The 13,166-nt window shown below is 44.6% G+C and overlaps 29 non-coding genes across 29 annotated transcripts; all 29 read left to right on the forward strand.

Annotated features, from left to right (window-relative positions):
• The first annotated feature begins 376 nt into the window (after positions 1-376).
• Positions 377-448, forward strand: trnad-guc (transfer RNA aspartic acid (anticodon GUC)). Its single transcript has one exon. It is a non-coding gene; the product is annotated as a tRNA-Asp (tRNA).
• A 118-nt stretch (positions 449-566) lies between these two features.
• trnag-gcc (transfer RNA glycine (anticodon GCC)) lies at positions 567-637 on the forward strand. Its single transcript has one exon. It is a non-coding gene; the product is annotated as a tRNA-Gly (tRNA).
• Positions 638-1,189: 552 nt separating this feature from the next.
• On the forward strand, positions 1,190-1,261 carry trnad-guc (transfer RNA aspartic acid (anticodon GUC)). Its single transcript has one exon. It is a non-coding gene; the product is annotated as a tRNA-Asp (tRNA).
• Positions 1,262-1,379: 118 nt separating this feature from the next.
• trnag-gcc (transfer RNA glycine (anticodon GCC)) lies at positions 1,380-1,450 on the forward strand. Its single transcript has one exon. It is a non-coding gene; the product is annotated as a tRNA-Gly (tRNA).
• A 551-nt stretch (positions 1,451-2,001) lies between these two features.
• trnad-guc (transfer RNA aspartic acid (anticodon GUC)) lies at positions 2,002-2,073 on the forward strand. The gene has a single exon. It is a non-coding gene; the product is annotated as a tRNA-Asp (tRNA).
• A 118-nt stretch (positions 2,074-2,191) lies between these two features.
• On the forward strand, positions 2,192-2,262 carry trnag-gcc (transfer RNA glycine (anticodon GCC)). The gene has a single exon. It is a non-coding gene; the product is annotated as a tRNA-Gly (tRNA).
• Positions 2,263-2,815: 553 nt separating this feature from the next.
• trnad-guc (transfer RNA aspartic acid (anticodon GUC)) lies at positions 2,816-2,887 on the forward strand. The gene has a single exon. It is a non-coding gene; the product is annotated as a tRNA-Asp (tRNA).
• Positions 2,888-3,005: 118 nt separating this feature from the next.
• On the forward strand, positions 3,006-3,076 carry trnag-gcc (transfer RNA glycine (anticodon GCC)). The gene has a single exon. It is a non-coding gene; the product is annotated as a tRNA-Gly (tRNA).
• A 553-nt stretch (positions 3,077-3,629) lies between these two features.
• Positions 3,630-3,701, forward strand: trnad-guc (transfer RNA aspartic acid (anticodon GUC)). Its single transcript has one exon. It is a non-coding gene; the product is annotated as a tRNA-Asp (tRNA).
• A 118-nt stretch (positions 3,702-3,819) lies between these two features.
• trnag-gcc (transfer RNA glycine (anticodon GCC)) lies at positions 3,820-3,890 on the forward strand. Its single transcript has one exon. It is a non-coding gene; the product is annotated as a tRNA-Gly (tRNA).
• A 553-nt stretch (positions 3,891-4,443) lies between these two features.
• On the forward strand, positions 4,444-4,515 carry trnad-guc (transfer RNA aspartic acid (anticodon GUC)). The gene has a single exon. It is a non-coding gene; the product is annotated as a tRNA-Asp (tRNA).
• A 118-nt stretch (positions 4,516-4,633) lies between these two features.
• trnag-gcc (transfer RNA glycine (anticodon GCC)) lies at positions 4,634-4,704 on the forward strand. The gene has a single exon. It is a non-coding gene; the product is annotated as a tRNA-Gly (tRNA).
• Positions 4,705-5,257: 553 nt separating this feature from the next.
• On the forward strand, positions 5,258-5,329 carry trnad-guc (transfer RNA aspartic acid (anticodon GUC)). Its single transcript has one exon. It is a non-coding gene; the product is annotated as a tRNA-Asp (tRNA).
• Positions 5,330-5,447: 118 nt separating this feature from the next.
• trnag-gcc (transfer RNA glycine (anticodon GCC)) lies at positions 5,448-5,518 on the forward strand. Its single transcript has one exon. It is a non-coding gene; the product is annotated as a tRNA-Gly (tRNA).
• Positions 5,519-6,071: 553 nt separating this feature from the next.
• Positions 6,072-6,143, forward strand: trnad-guc (transfer RNA aspartic acid (anticodon GUC)). The gene has a single exon. It is a non-coding gene; the product is annotated as a tRNA-Asp (tRNA).
• A 118-nt stretch (positions 6,144-6,261) lies between these two features.
• Positions 6,262-6,332, forward strand: trnag-gcc (transfer RNA glycine (anticodon GCC)). Its single transcript has one exon. It is a non-coding gene; the product is annotated as a tRNA-Gly (tRNA).
• Positions 6,333-6,885: 553 nt separating this feature from the next.
• trnad-guc (transfer RNA aspartic acid (anticodon GUC)) lies at positions 6,886-6,957 on the forward strand. The gene has a single exon. It is a non-coding gene; the product is annotated as a tRNA-Asp (tRNA).
• Positions 6,958-7,075: 118 nt separating this feature from the next.
• trnag-gcc (transfer RNA glycine (anticodon GCC)) lies at positions 7,076-7,146 on the forward strand. Its single transcript has one exon. It is a non-coding gene; the product is annotated as a tRNA-Gly (tRNA).
• Positions 7,147-7,699: 553 nt separating this feature from the next.
• Positions 7,700-7,771, forward strand: trnad-guc (transfer RNA aspartic acid (anticodon GUC)). Its single transcript has one exon. It is a non-coding gene; the product is annotated as a tRNA-Asp (tRNA).
• Positions 7,772-7,889: 118 nt separating this feature from the next.
• trnag-gcc (transfer RNA glycine (anticodon GCC)) lies at positions 7,890-7,960 on the forward strand. The gene has a single exon. It is a non-coding gene; the product is annotated as a tRNA-Gly (tRNA).
• A 1,366-nt stretch (positions 7,961-9,326) lies between these two features.
• On the forward strand, positions 9,327-9,398 carry trnad-guc (transfer RNA aspartic acid (anticodon GUC)). Its single transcript has one exon. It is a non-coding gene; the product is annotated as a tRNA-Asp (tRNA).
• Positions 9,399-9,516: 118 nt separating this feature from the next.
• trnag-gcc (transfer RNA glycine (anticodon GCC)) lies at positions 9,517-9,587 on the forward strand. The gene has a single exon. It is a non-coding gene; the product is annotated as a tRNA-Gly (tRNA).
• Positions 9,588-10,140: 553 nt separating this feature from the next.
• trnad-guc (transfer RNA aspartic acid (anticodon GUC)) lies at positions 10,141-10,212 on the forward strand. The gene has a single exon. It is a non-coding gene; the product is annotated as a tRNA-Asp (tRNA).
• Positions 10,213-10,330: 118 nt separating this feature from the next.
• trnag-gcc (transfer RNA glycine (anticodon GCC)) lies at positions 10,331-10,401 on the forward strand. The gene has a single exon. It is a non-coding gene; the product is annotated as a tRNA-Gly (tRNA).
• A 553-nt stretch (positions 10,402-10,954) lies between these two features.
• trnad-guc (transfer RNA aspartic acid (anticodon GUC)) lies at positions 10,955-11,026 on the forward strand. Its single transcript has one exon. It is a non-coding gene; the product is annotated as a tRNA-Asp (tRNA).
• Positions 11,027-11,754: 728 nt separating this feature from the next.
• trnad-guc (transfer RNA aspartic acid (anticodon GUC)) lies at positions 11,755-11,826 on the forward strand. The gene has a single exon. It is a non-coding gene; the product is annotated as a tRNA-Asp (tRNA).
• A 118-nt stretch (positions 11,827-11,944) lies between these two features.
• trnag-gcc (transfer RNA glycine (anticodon GCC)) lies at positions 11,945-12,015 on the forward strand. The gene has a single exon. It is a non-coding gene; the product is annotated as a tRNA-Gly (tRNA).
• Positions 12,016-12,568: 553 nt separating this feature from the next.
• Positions 12,569-12,640, forward strand: trnad-guc (transfer RNA aspartic acid (anticodon GUC)). Its single transcript has one exon. It is a non-coding gene; the product is annotated as a tRNA-Asp (tRNA).
• Positions 12,641-12,758: 118 nt separating this feature from the next.
• trnag-gcc (transfer RNA glycine (anticodon GCC)) lies at positions 12,759-12,829 on the forward strand. The gene has a single exon. It is a non-coding gene; the product is annotated as a tRNA-Gly (tRNA).
• The last annotated feature ends 337 nt before the right edge of the window (positions 12,830-13,166 follow it).

Raw genomic sequence — 13,166 nt, forward strand, 5'->3', positions numbered from 1 at the left:
TGTGAATCCATTGTAGATTTCCAGTGTGTGAGGTGATTTACTTTGTGCAAGGCTTTAGTTGTTAAATGGGAAACGAATATCCAACAAGTCAGTGACAACTGTCTTGAGTTTGGCCTTTGTGACTATGTCCTGGGATTTTCCACACACACCTCTCCTTCTAACTACTATTGTGTGGCTTGTGAGCGGTATAGAGCAAAATCGACTACATGTACGTGTCCGTGAGGGTCTCAGCTTTCCATAGATGTGTCATAGTAGTCTCTAGCTCTAACCATTCAGTCTCTACAGATGTTTTTGTTGGAAGGGTTAACACCCAACTCTCCAAATTTAGGGATAGTATCCAATGCTCCACATTTTTTCAAAGAACCAACCCACCTGCTCCTCGTTAGTATAGTGGTGAGTATCCCCGCCTGTCACGCGGGAGACCGGGGTTCAATTCCCCGACGGGGAGGAAAGACTGATTTTATTAGGGTGTACAATGTCACTGAGCCCACAAAGCGGGAAATATGCTTAGAATTAAAGATTTTTGATACGATATCTAGCCGTGGGGTTTATTTCAGCATCGCAAGGCATTGGTTGTTCAGTGGTAGAATTCTCGCCTGCCACGCGGGAGGCCCGGGTTCGATTCCCGGCCAATGCAGGAACTTTTGAACAAGTCATTTTGACAAGTATGCAACCCCCTGAGGAAGAAATCTCTTTTGAGATTGCCAGGTCGACAGCAATCTCTGGTCATGGTAGAATTCTCAACTGACTCTTGAAAAGTCTGAGTTTGGGTTCACTTACCGTTTGGACATTTATGCATTCTCAGTAGACTTTTGTGAATCCATTGTAGATTTCCAGTGTGTGAGGTGATTTACTTTGTGCAAGGCTTTAGTTGTTAAATGGGAAACGAATATCCAACAAGTCAGTGACAACTGTCTTGAGTTTGGCCTTTGTGACTATGTCCTGGGATTTTCCACACACACCTCACCTTCTAACTACTATTGTGTGGCTTGTGAGCGGTATAGAGCAAAATCGACTACATGTACGTGTCCGTGAGGGTCTCAGCTTTCCATAGATGTGTCATAGTAGTCTCTAGCTCTAACCATTCAGTCTCTACAGATGTTTTTGTTGGAAGGGTTAACACCCAACTCTCCAAATTTAGGGATAGTATCCAATGCTCCACATTTTTTCAAAGAACCAACCCACCTGCTCCTCGTTAGTATAGTGGTGAGTATCCCCGCCTGTCACGCGGGAGACCGGGGTTCAATTCCCCGACGGGGAGGAAAGACTGATTTTATTAGGGTGTACAATGTCACTGAGCCCACAAAGCGGGAAATATGCTTAGAATTAAAGATTTTTGATACGATATCTAGCCGTGGGGTTTATTTCAGCATCGCAAGGCATTGGTTGTTCAGTGGTAGAATTCTCGCCTGCCACGCGGGAGGCCCGGGTTCGATTCCCGGCCAATGCAGGAACTTTTGAACAAGTCATTTTGACAAGTATGCAACCCGTGAGGAAGAAATCTCTTTTGAGATTGCCAGGTCGACAGCAATCTCTGGTCATGGTAGAATTCTCAACTGACTCTTGAAAAGTCTGAGTTTGGGTTCACTTACCGTTTGGACATTTATGCATTCTCAGTAGACTTTTGTGAATCCATTGTAGATTTCCAGTGTGTGAGGTGATTTACTTTGTGCAAGGCTTTAGTTGTTAAATGGGAAACGAATATCCAACAAGTCAGTGACAACTGTCTTGAGTTTGGCCTTTGTGACTATGTCCTGGGATTTTCCACACACACCTCACCTTCTAACTACTATTGTGTGGCTTGTGAGCGGTATAGAGCAAAATCGACTACATGTACGTGTCCGTGAGGGTCTCAGCTTTCCATAGATGTGTCATAGTAGTCTCTAGCTCTAACCATTCAGTCTCTACAGATGTTTTTGTTGGAAGGGTTAACACCCAACTCTCCAAATTTAGGGATAGTATCCAATGCTCCACATTTTTTCAAAGAACCAACCCACCTGCTCCTCGTTAGTATAGTGGTGAGTATCCCCGCCTGTCACGCGGGAGACCGGGGTTCAATTCCCCGACGGGGAGGAAAGGCTGATTTTATTAGGGTGTACAATGTCACTGAGCCCACAAAGCGGGAAATATGCTTAGAATTAAAGATTTTTGATACGATATCTAGCCGTGGGGTTTATTTCAGCATCGCAAGGCATTGGTTGTTCAGTGGTAGAATTCTCGCCTGCCACGCGGGAGGCCCGGGTTCGATTCCCGGCCAATGCAGGAACATTTGAACAAGTCATTTTGACAAGTATGCAACCCCCTGAGGAAGAAATCTCTTTTGAGATTGCCAGGTCGACAGCAATCTCTGGTCATGGTAGAATTCTCAACTGACTCTTGAAAAGTCTGAGTTTGGGTTCACTTACCGTTTGGACATTTATGCATTCTCAGTAGACTTTTGTGAATCCATTGTAGATTTCCAGTGTGTGAGGTGATTTACTTTGTGCAAGGCTTTAGTTGTTAAATGGGAAACGAATATCCAACAAGTCAGTGACAACTGTCTTGAGTTTGGCCTTTGTGACTATGTCCTGGGATTTTCCACACACACCTCTCCTTCTAACTACTATTGTGTGGCTTGTGAGCGGTATAGAGCAAAATCGACTACATGTACGTGTCCGTGAGGGTCTCAGCTTTCCATAGATGTGTCATAGTAGTCTCTAGCTCTAACCATTCAGTCTCTACAGATGTTTTTGTTGGAAGGGTTAACACCCAACTCTCCAAATTTAGGGATTAGTATCCAATGCTCCACATTTTTTCAAAGAACCAACCCACCTGCTCCTCGTTAGTATAGTGGTGAGTATCCCCGCCTGTCACGCGGGAGACCGGGGTTCAATTCCCCGACGGGGAGGAAAGGCTGATTTTATTAGGGTGTACAATGTCACTGAGCCCACAAAGCGGGAAATATGCTTAGAATTAAAGATTTTTGATACGATATCTAGCCGTGGGGTTTATTTCAGCATCGCAAGGCATTGGTTGTTCAGTGGTAGAATTCTCGCCTGCCACGCGGGAGGCCCGGGTTCGATTCCCGGCCAATGCAGGAACTTTTGAACAAGTCATTTTGACAAGTATGCAACCCCCTGAGGAAGAAATCTCTTTTGAGATTGCCAGGTCGACAGCAATCTCTGGTCATGGTAGAATTCTCAACTGACTCTTGAAAAGTCTGAGTTTGGGTTCACTTACCGTTTGGACATTTATGCATTCTCAGTAGACTTTTGTGAATCCATTGTAGATTTCCAGTGTGTGAGGTGATTTACTTTGTGCAAGGCTTTAGTTGTTAAATGGGAAACGAATATCCAACAAGTCAGTGACAACTGTCTTGAGTTTGGCCTTTGTGACTATGTCCTGGGATTTTCCACACACACCTCTCCTTCTAACTACTATTGTGTGGCTTGTGAGCGGTATAGAGCAAAATCGACTACATGTACGTGTCCGTGAGGGTCTCAGCTTTCCATAGATGTGTCATAGTAGTCTCTAGCTCTAACCATTCAGTCTCTACAGATGTTTTTGTTGGAAGGGTTAACACCCAACTCTCCAAATTTAGGGATTAGTATCCAATGCTCCACATTTTTTCAAAGAACCAACCCACCTGCTCCTCGTTAGTATAGTGGTGAGTATCCCCGCCTGTCACGCGGGAGACCGGGGTTCAATTCCCCGACGGGGAGGAAAGACTGATTTTATTAGGGTGTACAATGTCACTGAGCCCACAAAGCGGGAAATATGCTTAGAATTAAAGATTTTTGATACGATATCTAGCCGTGGGGTTTATTTCAGCATCGCAAGGCATTGGTTGTTCAGTGGTAGAATTCTCGCCTGCCACGCGGGAGGCCCGGGTTCGATTCCCGGCCAATGCAGGAACTTTTGAACAAGTCATTTTGACAAGTATGCAACCCCCTGAGGAAGAAATCTCTTTTGAGATTGCCAGGTCGACAGCAATCTCTGGTCATGGTAGAATTCTCAACTGACTCTTGAAAAGTCTGAGTTTGGGTTCACTTACCGTTTGGACATTTATGCATTCTCAGTAGACTTTTGTGAATCCATTGTAGATTTCCAGTGTGTGAGGTGATTTACTTTGTGCAAGGCTTTAGTTGTTAAATGGGAAACGAATATCCAACAAGTCAGTGACAACTGTCTTGAGTTTGGCCTTTGTGACTATGTCCTGGGATTTTCCACACACACCTCTCCTTCTAACTACTATTGTGTGGCTTGTGAGCGGTATAGAGCAAAATCGACTACATGTACGTGTCCGTGAGGGTCTCAGCTTTCCATAGATGTGTCATAGTAGTCTCTAGCTCTAACCATTCAGTCTCTACAGATGTTTTTGTTGGAAGGGTTAACACCCAACTCTCCAAATTTAGGGATTAGTATCCAATGCTCCACATTTTTTCAAAGAACCAACCCACCTGCTCCTCGTTAGTATAGTGGTGAGTATCCCCGCCTGTCACGCGGGAGACCGGGGTTCAATTCCCCGACGGGGAGGAAAGACTGATTTTATTAGGGTGTACAATGTCACTGAGCCCACAAAGCGGGAAATATGCTTAGAATTAAAGATTTTTGATACGATATCTAGCCGTGGGGTTTATTTCAGCATCGCAAGGCATTGGTTGTTCAGTGGTAGAATTCTCGCCTGCCACGCGGGAGGCCCGGGTTCGATTCCCGGCCAATGCAGGAACTTTTGAACAAGTCATTTTGACAAGTATGCAACCCCCTGAGGAAGAAATCTCTTTTGAGATTGCCAGGTCGACAGCAATCTCTGGTCATGGTAGAATTCTCAACTGACTCTTGAAAAGTCTGAGTTTGGGTTCACTTACCGTTTGGACATTTATGCATTCTCAGTAGACTTTTGTGAATCCATTGTAGATTTCCAGTGTGTGAGGTGATTTACTTTGTGCAAGGCTTTAGTTGTTAAATGGGAAACGAATATCCAACAAGTCAGTGACAACTGTCTTGAGTTTGGCCTTTGTGACTATGTCCTGGGATTTTCCACACACACCTCTCCTTCTAACTACTATTGTGTGGCTTGTGAGCGGTATAGAGCAAAATCGACTACATGTACGTGTCCGTGAGGGTCTCAGCTTTCCATAGATGTGTCATAGTAGTCTCTAGCTCTAACCATTCAGTCTCTACAGATGTTTTTGTTGGAAGGGTTAACACCCAACTCTCCAAATTTAGGGATTAGTATCCAATGCTCCACATTTTTTCAAAGAACCAACCCACCTGCTCCTCGTTAGTATAGTGGTGAGTATCCCCGCCTGTCACGCGGGAGACCGGGGTTCAATTCCCCGACGGGGAGGAAAGACTGATTTTATTAGGGTGTACAATGTCACTGAGCCCACAAAGCGGGAAATATGCTTAGAATTAAAGATTTTTGATACGATATCTAGCCGTGGGGTTTATTTCAGCATCGCAAGGCATTGGTTGTTCAGTGGTAGAATTCTCGCCTGCCACGCGGGAGGCCCGGGTTCGATTCCCGGCCAATGCAGGAACTTTTGAACAAGTCATTTTGACAAGTATGCAACCCCCTGAGGAAGAAATCTCTTTTGAGATTGCCAGGTCGACAGCAATCTCTGGTCATGGTAGAATTCTCAACTGACTCTTGAAAAGTCTGAGTTTGGGTTCACTTACCGTTTGGACATTTATGCATTCTCAGTAGACTTTTGTGAATCCATTGTAGATTTCCAGTGTGTGAGGTGATTTACTTTGTGCAAGGCTTTAGTTGTTAAATGGGAAACGAATATCCAACAAGTCAGTGACAACTGTCTTGAGTTTGGCCTTTGTGACTATGTCCTGGGATTTTCCACACACACCTCTCCTTCTAACTACTATTGTGTGGCTTGTGAGCGGTATAGAGCAAAATCGACTACATGTACGTGTCCGTGAGGGTCTCAGCTTTCCATAGATGTGTCATAGTAGTCTCTAGCTCTAACCATTCAGTCTCTACAGATGTTTTTGTTGGAAGGGTTAACACCCAACTCTCCAAATTTAGGGATTAGTATCCAATGCTCCACATTTTTTCAAAGAACCAACCCACCTGCTCCTCGTTAGTATAGTGGTGAGTATCCCCGCCTGTCACGCGGGAGACCGGGGTTCAATTCCCCGACGGGGAGGAAAGGCTGATTTTATTAGGGTGTACAATGTCACTGAGCCCACAAAGCGGGAAATATGCTTAGAATTAAAGATTTTTGATACGATATCTAGCCGTGGGGTTTATTTCAGCATTGCAAGGCATTGGTTGTTCAGTGGTAGAATTCTCGCCTGCCACGCGGGAGGCCCGGGTTCGATTCCCGGCCAATGCAGGAACTTTTGAACAAGTCATTTTGACAAGTATGCAACCCCCTGAGGAAGAAATCTCTTTTGAGATTGCCAGGTCGACAGCAATCTCTGGTCATGGTAGAATTCTCAACTGACTCTTGAAAAGTCTGAGTTTGGGTTCACTTACCGTTTGGACATTTATGCATTCTCAGTAGACTTTTGTGAATCCATTGTAGATTTCCAGTGTGTGAGGTGATTTACTTTGTGCAAGGCTTTAGTTGTTAAATGGGAAACGAATATCCAACAAGTCAGTGACAACTGTCTTGAGTTTGGCCTTTGTGACTATGTCCTGGGATTTTCCACACACACCTCTCCTTCTAACTACTATTGTGTGGCTTGTGAGCGGTATAGAGCAAAATCGACTACATGTACGTGTCCGTGAGGGTCTCAGCTTTCCATAGATGTGTCATAGTAGTCTCTAGCTCTAACCATTCAGTCTCTACAGATGTTTTTGTTGGAAGGGTTAACACCCAACTCTCCAAATTTAGGGATTAGTATCCAATGCTCCACATTTTTTCAAAGAACCAACCCACCTGCTCCTCGTTAGTATAGTGGTGAGTATCCCCGCCTGTCACGCGGGAGACCGGGGTTCAATTCCCCGACGGGGAGGAAAGGCTGATTTTATTAGGGTGTACAATGTCACTGAGCCCACAAAGCGGGAAATATGCTTAGAATTAAAGATTTTTGATACGATATCTAGCCGTGGGGTTTATTTCAGCATTGCAAGGCATTGGTTGTTCAGTGGTAGAATTCTCGCCTGCCACGCGGGAGGCCCGGGTTCGATTCCCGGCCAATGCAGGAACTTTTGAACAAGTCATTTTGACAAGTATGCAACCCCCTGAGGAAGAAATCTCTTTTGAGATTGCCAGGTCGACAGCAATCTCTGGTCATGGTAGAATTCTCAACTGACTCTTGAAAAGTCTGAGTTTGGGTTCACTTACCGTTTGGACATTTATGCATTCTCAGTAGACTTTTGTGAATCCATTGTAGATTTCCAGTGTGTGAGGTGATTTACTTTGTGCAAGGCTTTAGTTGTTAAATGGGAAACGAATATCCAACAAGTCAGTGACAACTGTCTTGAGTTTGGCCTTTGTGACTATGTCCTGGGATTTTCCACACACACCTCTCCTTCTAACTACTATTGTGTGGCTTGTGAGCGGTATAGAGCAAAATCGACTACATGTACGTGTCCGTGAGGGTCTCAGCTTTCCATAGATGTGTCATAGTAGTCTCTAGCTCTAACCATTCAGTCTCTACAGATGTTTTTGTTGGAAGGGTTAACACCCAACTCTCCAAATTTAGGGATTAGTATCCAATGCTCCACATTTTTTCAAAGAACCAACCCACCTGCTCCTCGTTAGTATAGTGGTGAGTATCCCCGCCTGTCACGCGGGAGACCGGGGTTCAATTCCCCGACGGGGAGGAAAGGCTGATTTTATTAGGGTGTACAATGTCACTGAAACCACATAGCGGGAAATATGCTTAGAATTAAAGATTTTTGATACGATATCTAGCCGTGGGGTTTATTTCAGCATCGCAAGGCATTGGTTGTTCAGTGGTAGAATTCTCGCCTGCCACGCGGGAGGCCCGGGTTCGATTCCCGGCCAATGCAGGAACTTTTGAACAAGTCATTTTGACAAGTATGCAACCCCCTGAGGAAGAAATCTCTTTTGAGATTGCCAGGTCGACAGCAATCTCTGGTCATGGTAGAATTCTCAACTGACTCTTGAAAAGTCTGAGTTTGGGTTCACTTACCGTTTGGACATTTATGCATTCTCAGTAGACTTTTGTGAATCCATTGTAGATTTCCAGTGTGTGAGGTGATTTACTTTGTGCAAGGCTTTAGTTGTTAAATGGGAAACGAATATCCAACAAGTCAGTGACAACTGTCTTGAGTTTGGCCTTTGTGACTATGTCCTGGGATTTTCCACACACACCTCTCCTTCTAACTACTATTATGTGGCTTGTGAGCGGTATAGAGCAAAATCGACTACATGTACGTGTCCGTGAGGGTCTCAGCTTTCCATAGATGTGTCATAGTAGTCTCTAGCTCTAACCATTCAGTCTCTACAGATGTTTTTGTTGGAAGGGTTAACACCCAACTCTCCAAATTTAGGGATAGTATCCAATGCTCCACATTTTTTCAAAGAACCAACCCACCTGCTCCTCGTTAGTATAGTGGTGAGTATCCCCGCCTGTCACGCGGGAGACCGGGGTTCAATTCCCCGAAAGGGGAGGAAAGACTGATTTTATTAGGGTGTACAATGTCACTGAGCCCACAAAGCGGGAAATATGCTTAGAATTAAAGATTTTTGATACGATATCTAGCCGTGGGGTTTATTTCAGCATCGCAAGGCATTAGTTGTTCAGTGGTAGAATTCTCGCCTGCCACGCGGAGGCCCGGGTTCGATTCCCGGCCAATGCAGGAACTTTTGAACAAGTCATTTTGACAAGTATGCAACCCCCTGAGGAAGAAATCTCTTTTGAGATTGCCAGGTCGACAGCAATCTCTGGTCATGGTAGAATTCTCAACTGACTCTTGAAAAGTCTGAGTTTGGGTTCACTTACCGTTTGGACATTTATGCATTCTCAGTAGACTTTTGTGAATCCATTGTAGATTTCCAGTGTGTGAGGTGATTTACTTTGTGCAAGGCTTTAGTTGTTAAATGGGAAACGAATATCCAACAAGTCAGTGACAACTGTCTTGAGTTTGGCCTTTGTGACTATGTCCTGGGATTTTCCACACACACCTCTCCTTCTAACTACTATTGTGTGGCTTGTGAGCGGTATAGAGCAAAATCGACTACATGTACGTGTCCGTGAGGGTCTCAGCTTTCCATAGATGTGTCATAGTAGTCTCTAGCTCTAACCATTCAGTCTCTACAGATGTTTTTGTTGGAAGGGTTAACACCCAACTCTCCAAATTTAGGGATTAGTATCCAATGCTCCACATTTTTTCAAAGAACCAACCCACCTGCTCCTCGTTAGTATAGTGGTGAGTATCCCCGCCTGTCACGCGGGAGACCGGGGTTCAATTCCCCGACGGGGAGGAAAGACTGATTTTATTAGGGTGTACAATGTCACTGAGCCCACAAAGCGGGAAATATGCTTAGAATTAAAGATTTTTGATACGATATCTAGCCGTGGGGTTTATTTCAGCATCGCAAGGCATTGGTTGTTCAGTGGTAGAATTCTCGCCTGCCACGCGGGAGGCCCGGGTTCGATTCCCGGCCAATGCAGGAACATTTGAACAAGTCATTTTGACAAGTATGCAACCCCCTGAGGAAGAAATCTCTTTTGAGATTGCCAGGTCGACAGCAATCTCTGGTCATGGTAGAATTCTCAACTGACTCTTGAAAAGTCTGAGTTTGGGTTCACTTACCGTTTGGACATTTATGCATTCTCAGTAGACTTTTGTGAATCCATTGTAGATTTCCAGAGTGTGAGGTGATTTACTTTGTGCAAGGCTTTAGTTGTTAAATGGGAAACGAATATCCAACAAGTCAGTGACAACTGTCTTGAGTTTGGCCTTTGTGACTATGTCCTGGGATTTTCCACACACACCTCTCCTTCTAACTACTATTGTGTGGCTTGTGAGCGGTATAGAGCAAAATCGACTACATGTACGTGTCCGTGAGGGTCTCAGCTTTCCATAGATGTGTCATAGTAGTCTCTAGCTCTAACCATTCAGTCTCTACAGATGTTTTTGTTGGAAGGGTTAACACCCAACTCTCCAAATTTAGGGATTAGTATCCAATGCTCCACATTTTTTCAAAGAACCAACCCACCTGCTCCTCGTTAGTATAGTGGTGAGTATCCCCGCCTGTCACGCGGGAGACCGGGGTTCAATTCCCCGACGGGGAGGAAAGACTGATTTTATTAGGGTGTACAATGTCACTGAAACCACATAGCGGGAAATATGCTTAGAATTAAAGATTTTTGATACGATATCTAGCCGTGGGGTTTATTTCAGCATCGCAAGGCATTGGTTGTTCAGTGGTAGAATTCTCGCCTGCCACGCGGGAGGCCCGGGTTCGATTCCCGGCCAATGCAGGAACTTTTGAACAAGTCATTTTGACAAGTATGCAACCCCCTGAGGAAGAAATCTCTTTTGAGATTGCCAGGTCGACAGCAATCTCTGGTCATGGTAGAATTCTCAACTGACTCTTGAAAAGTCTGAGTTTGGGTTCACTTACCGTTTGGACATTTATGCATTCTCAGTAGACTTTTGTGAATCCATTGTAGATTTCCAGTGTGTGAGGTGATTTACTTTGTGCAAGGCTTTAGTTGTTAAATGGGAAACGAATATCCAACAAGTCAGTGACAACTGTCTTGAGTTTGGCCTTTGTGACTATGTCCTGGGATTTTCCACACACACCTCTCCTTCTAACTACTATTGTGTGGCTTGTGAGCGGTATAGAGCAAAATCGACTACATGTACGTGTCCGTGAGGGTCTCAGCTTTCCATAGATGTGTCATAGTAGTCTCTAGCTCTAACCATTCAGTCTCTACAGATGTTTTTGTTGGAAGGGTTAACACCCAACTCTCCAAATTTAGGGATTAGTATCCAATGCTCCACATTTTTTCAAAGAACCAACCCACCTGCTCCTCGTTAGTATAGTGGTGAGTATCCCCGCCTGTCACGCGGGAGACCGGGGTTCAATTCCCCGACGGGGAGGAAAGACTGATTTTATTAGGGTGTACAATGTCACTGAAACCACATAGCGGGAAATATGCTTAGAATTAAAGATTTTTGATACGATATCTAGCCGTGGGGTTTATTTCAGCATCGCAAGGCATTGGTTGTTCAGTGGTAGAATTCTCGCCTGCCACGCGGAGGCCCGGCCAATGCAGGAACTTTTGAACAAGTCATTTTGACAAGTATGCAACCCCGTGAGGAAGAAATCTCTTTTGAGATTGCCAGGTCGACAGCAATCTCTGGTCATGGTAGAATTCTCAACTGACTCTTGAAAAGTCTGAGTTTGGGTTCACTTACCGTTTGGACATTTATGCATTCTCAGTAGACTTTTGTGAATCCATTGTAGATTTCCAGTGTGTGAGGTGATTTACTTTGTGCAAGGCTTTAGTTGTTAAATGGGAAACGAATATCCAACAAGTCAGTGACAACTGTCTTGAGTTTGGCCTTTGTGACTATGTCCTGGGATTTTCCACACACACCTCTCCTTCTAACTACTATTGTGTGGCTTGTGAGCGGTATAGAGCAAAATCGACTACATGTACGTGTCCGTGAGGGTCTCAGCTTTCCATAGATGTGTCATAGTAGTCTCTAGCTCTAACCATTCAGTCTCTACAGATGTTTTTGTTGGAAGGGTTAACACCCAACTCTCCAAATTTAGGGATTAGTATCCAATGCTCCACATTTTTTCAAAGAACCAACCCACCTGCTCCTCGTTAGTATAGTGGTGAGTATCCCCGCCTGTCACGCGGGAGACCGGGGTTCAATTCCCCGACGGGGAGGAAAGGCTGATTTTATTAGGGTGTACAATGTCACTGAAACCACATAGCGGGAAATATGCTTAGAATTAAAGATTTTTGATACGATATCTAGCCGTGGGGTTTATTTCAGCATCGCAAGGCATTGGTTGTTCAGTGGTAGAATTCTCGCCTGCCACGCGGGAGGCCCGGGTTCGATTCCCGGCCAATGCAGGAACTTTTGAACAAGTCATTTTGACAAGTATGCAACCCCCTGAGGAAGAAATCTCTTTTGAGATTGCCAGGTCGACAGCAATCTCTGGTCATGGTAGAATTCTCAACTGACTCTTGAAAAGTCTGAGTTTGGGTTCACTTACCGTTTGGACATTTATGCATTCTCAGTAGACTTTTGTGAATCCATTGTAGATTTCCAGTGTGTGAGGTGATTTACTTTGTGCAAGGCTTTAGTTGTTAAATGGGAAACGAATATCCAACAAGTCAGTGACAACTGTCTTGAGTTTGGCCTTTGTGACTATGTCCTGGGATTTTCCACACACACCTCTCCTTCTAACTACTATTGTGTGGCTTGTGAGCGGTATAGAGCAAAATCGACTACATGTACGTGTCCGTGAGGGTCTCAGCTTTCCATAGATGTGTCATAGTAGTCTCTAGCTCTAACCATTCAGTCTCTACAGATGTTTTTGTTGGAAGGGTTAACACCCAACTCTCCAAATTTAGGGATTAGTATCCAATGCTCCACATTTTTTCAAAGAACCAACCCACCTGCTCCTCGTTAGTATAGTGGTGAGTATCCCCGCCTGTCACGCGGGAGACCGGGGTTCAATTCCCCGACGGGGAGGAAAGGCTGATTTTATTAGGGTGTACAATGTCACTGAAACCACAAAGCGGGAAATATGCTTAGAATTAAAGATTTTTGATACGATATCTAGCCGTGGGGTTTATTTCAGCATCGCAAGGCATTGGTTGTTCAGTGGTAGAATTCTCGCCTGCCACGCGGGAGGCCCGGGTTCGATTCCCGGCCAATGCAGGAAATTTTGAACAAGTCATTTTGACAAGTATGCAACCCCCTGAGGAAGAAATCTCTTTTGAGATTGCCAGGTCGACAGCAATCTCTGGTCATGGTAGAATTCTCAACTGACTCTTGAAAAGTCTGAGTTTGGGTTCACTTACCGTTTGGACATTTATGCATTCTCAGTAGACTTTTGTGAATCCATTGTAGATTTCCAGTGTGTGAGGTGATTTACTTTGTGCAAGGCTTTAGTTGTTAAATGGGAAACGAATATCCAACAAGTCAGTGACAACTGTCTTGAGTTTGGCCTTTGTGACTATGTCCTGGGATTTTCCACACACACCTCTCCTTCTAA

Source organism: Salmo salar, chromosome ssa23, assembly GCF_905237065.1.
Source record: "Salmo salar chromosome ssa23, Ssal_v3.1, whole genome shotgun sequence".
NCBI classification, from domain to species: Eukaryota; Metazoa; Chordata; class Actinopteri; order Salmoniformes; family Salmonidae; genus Salmo; species Salmo salar.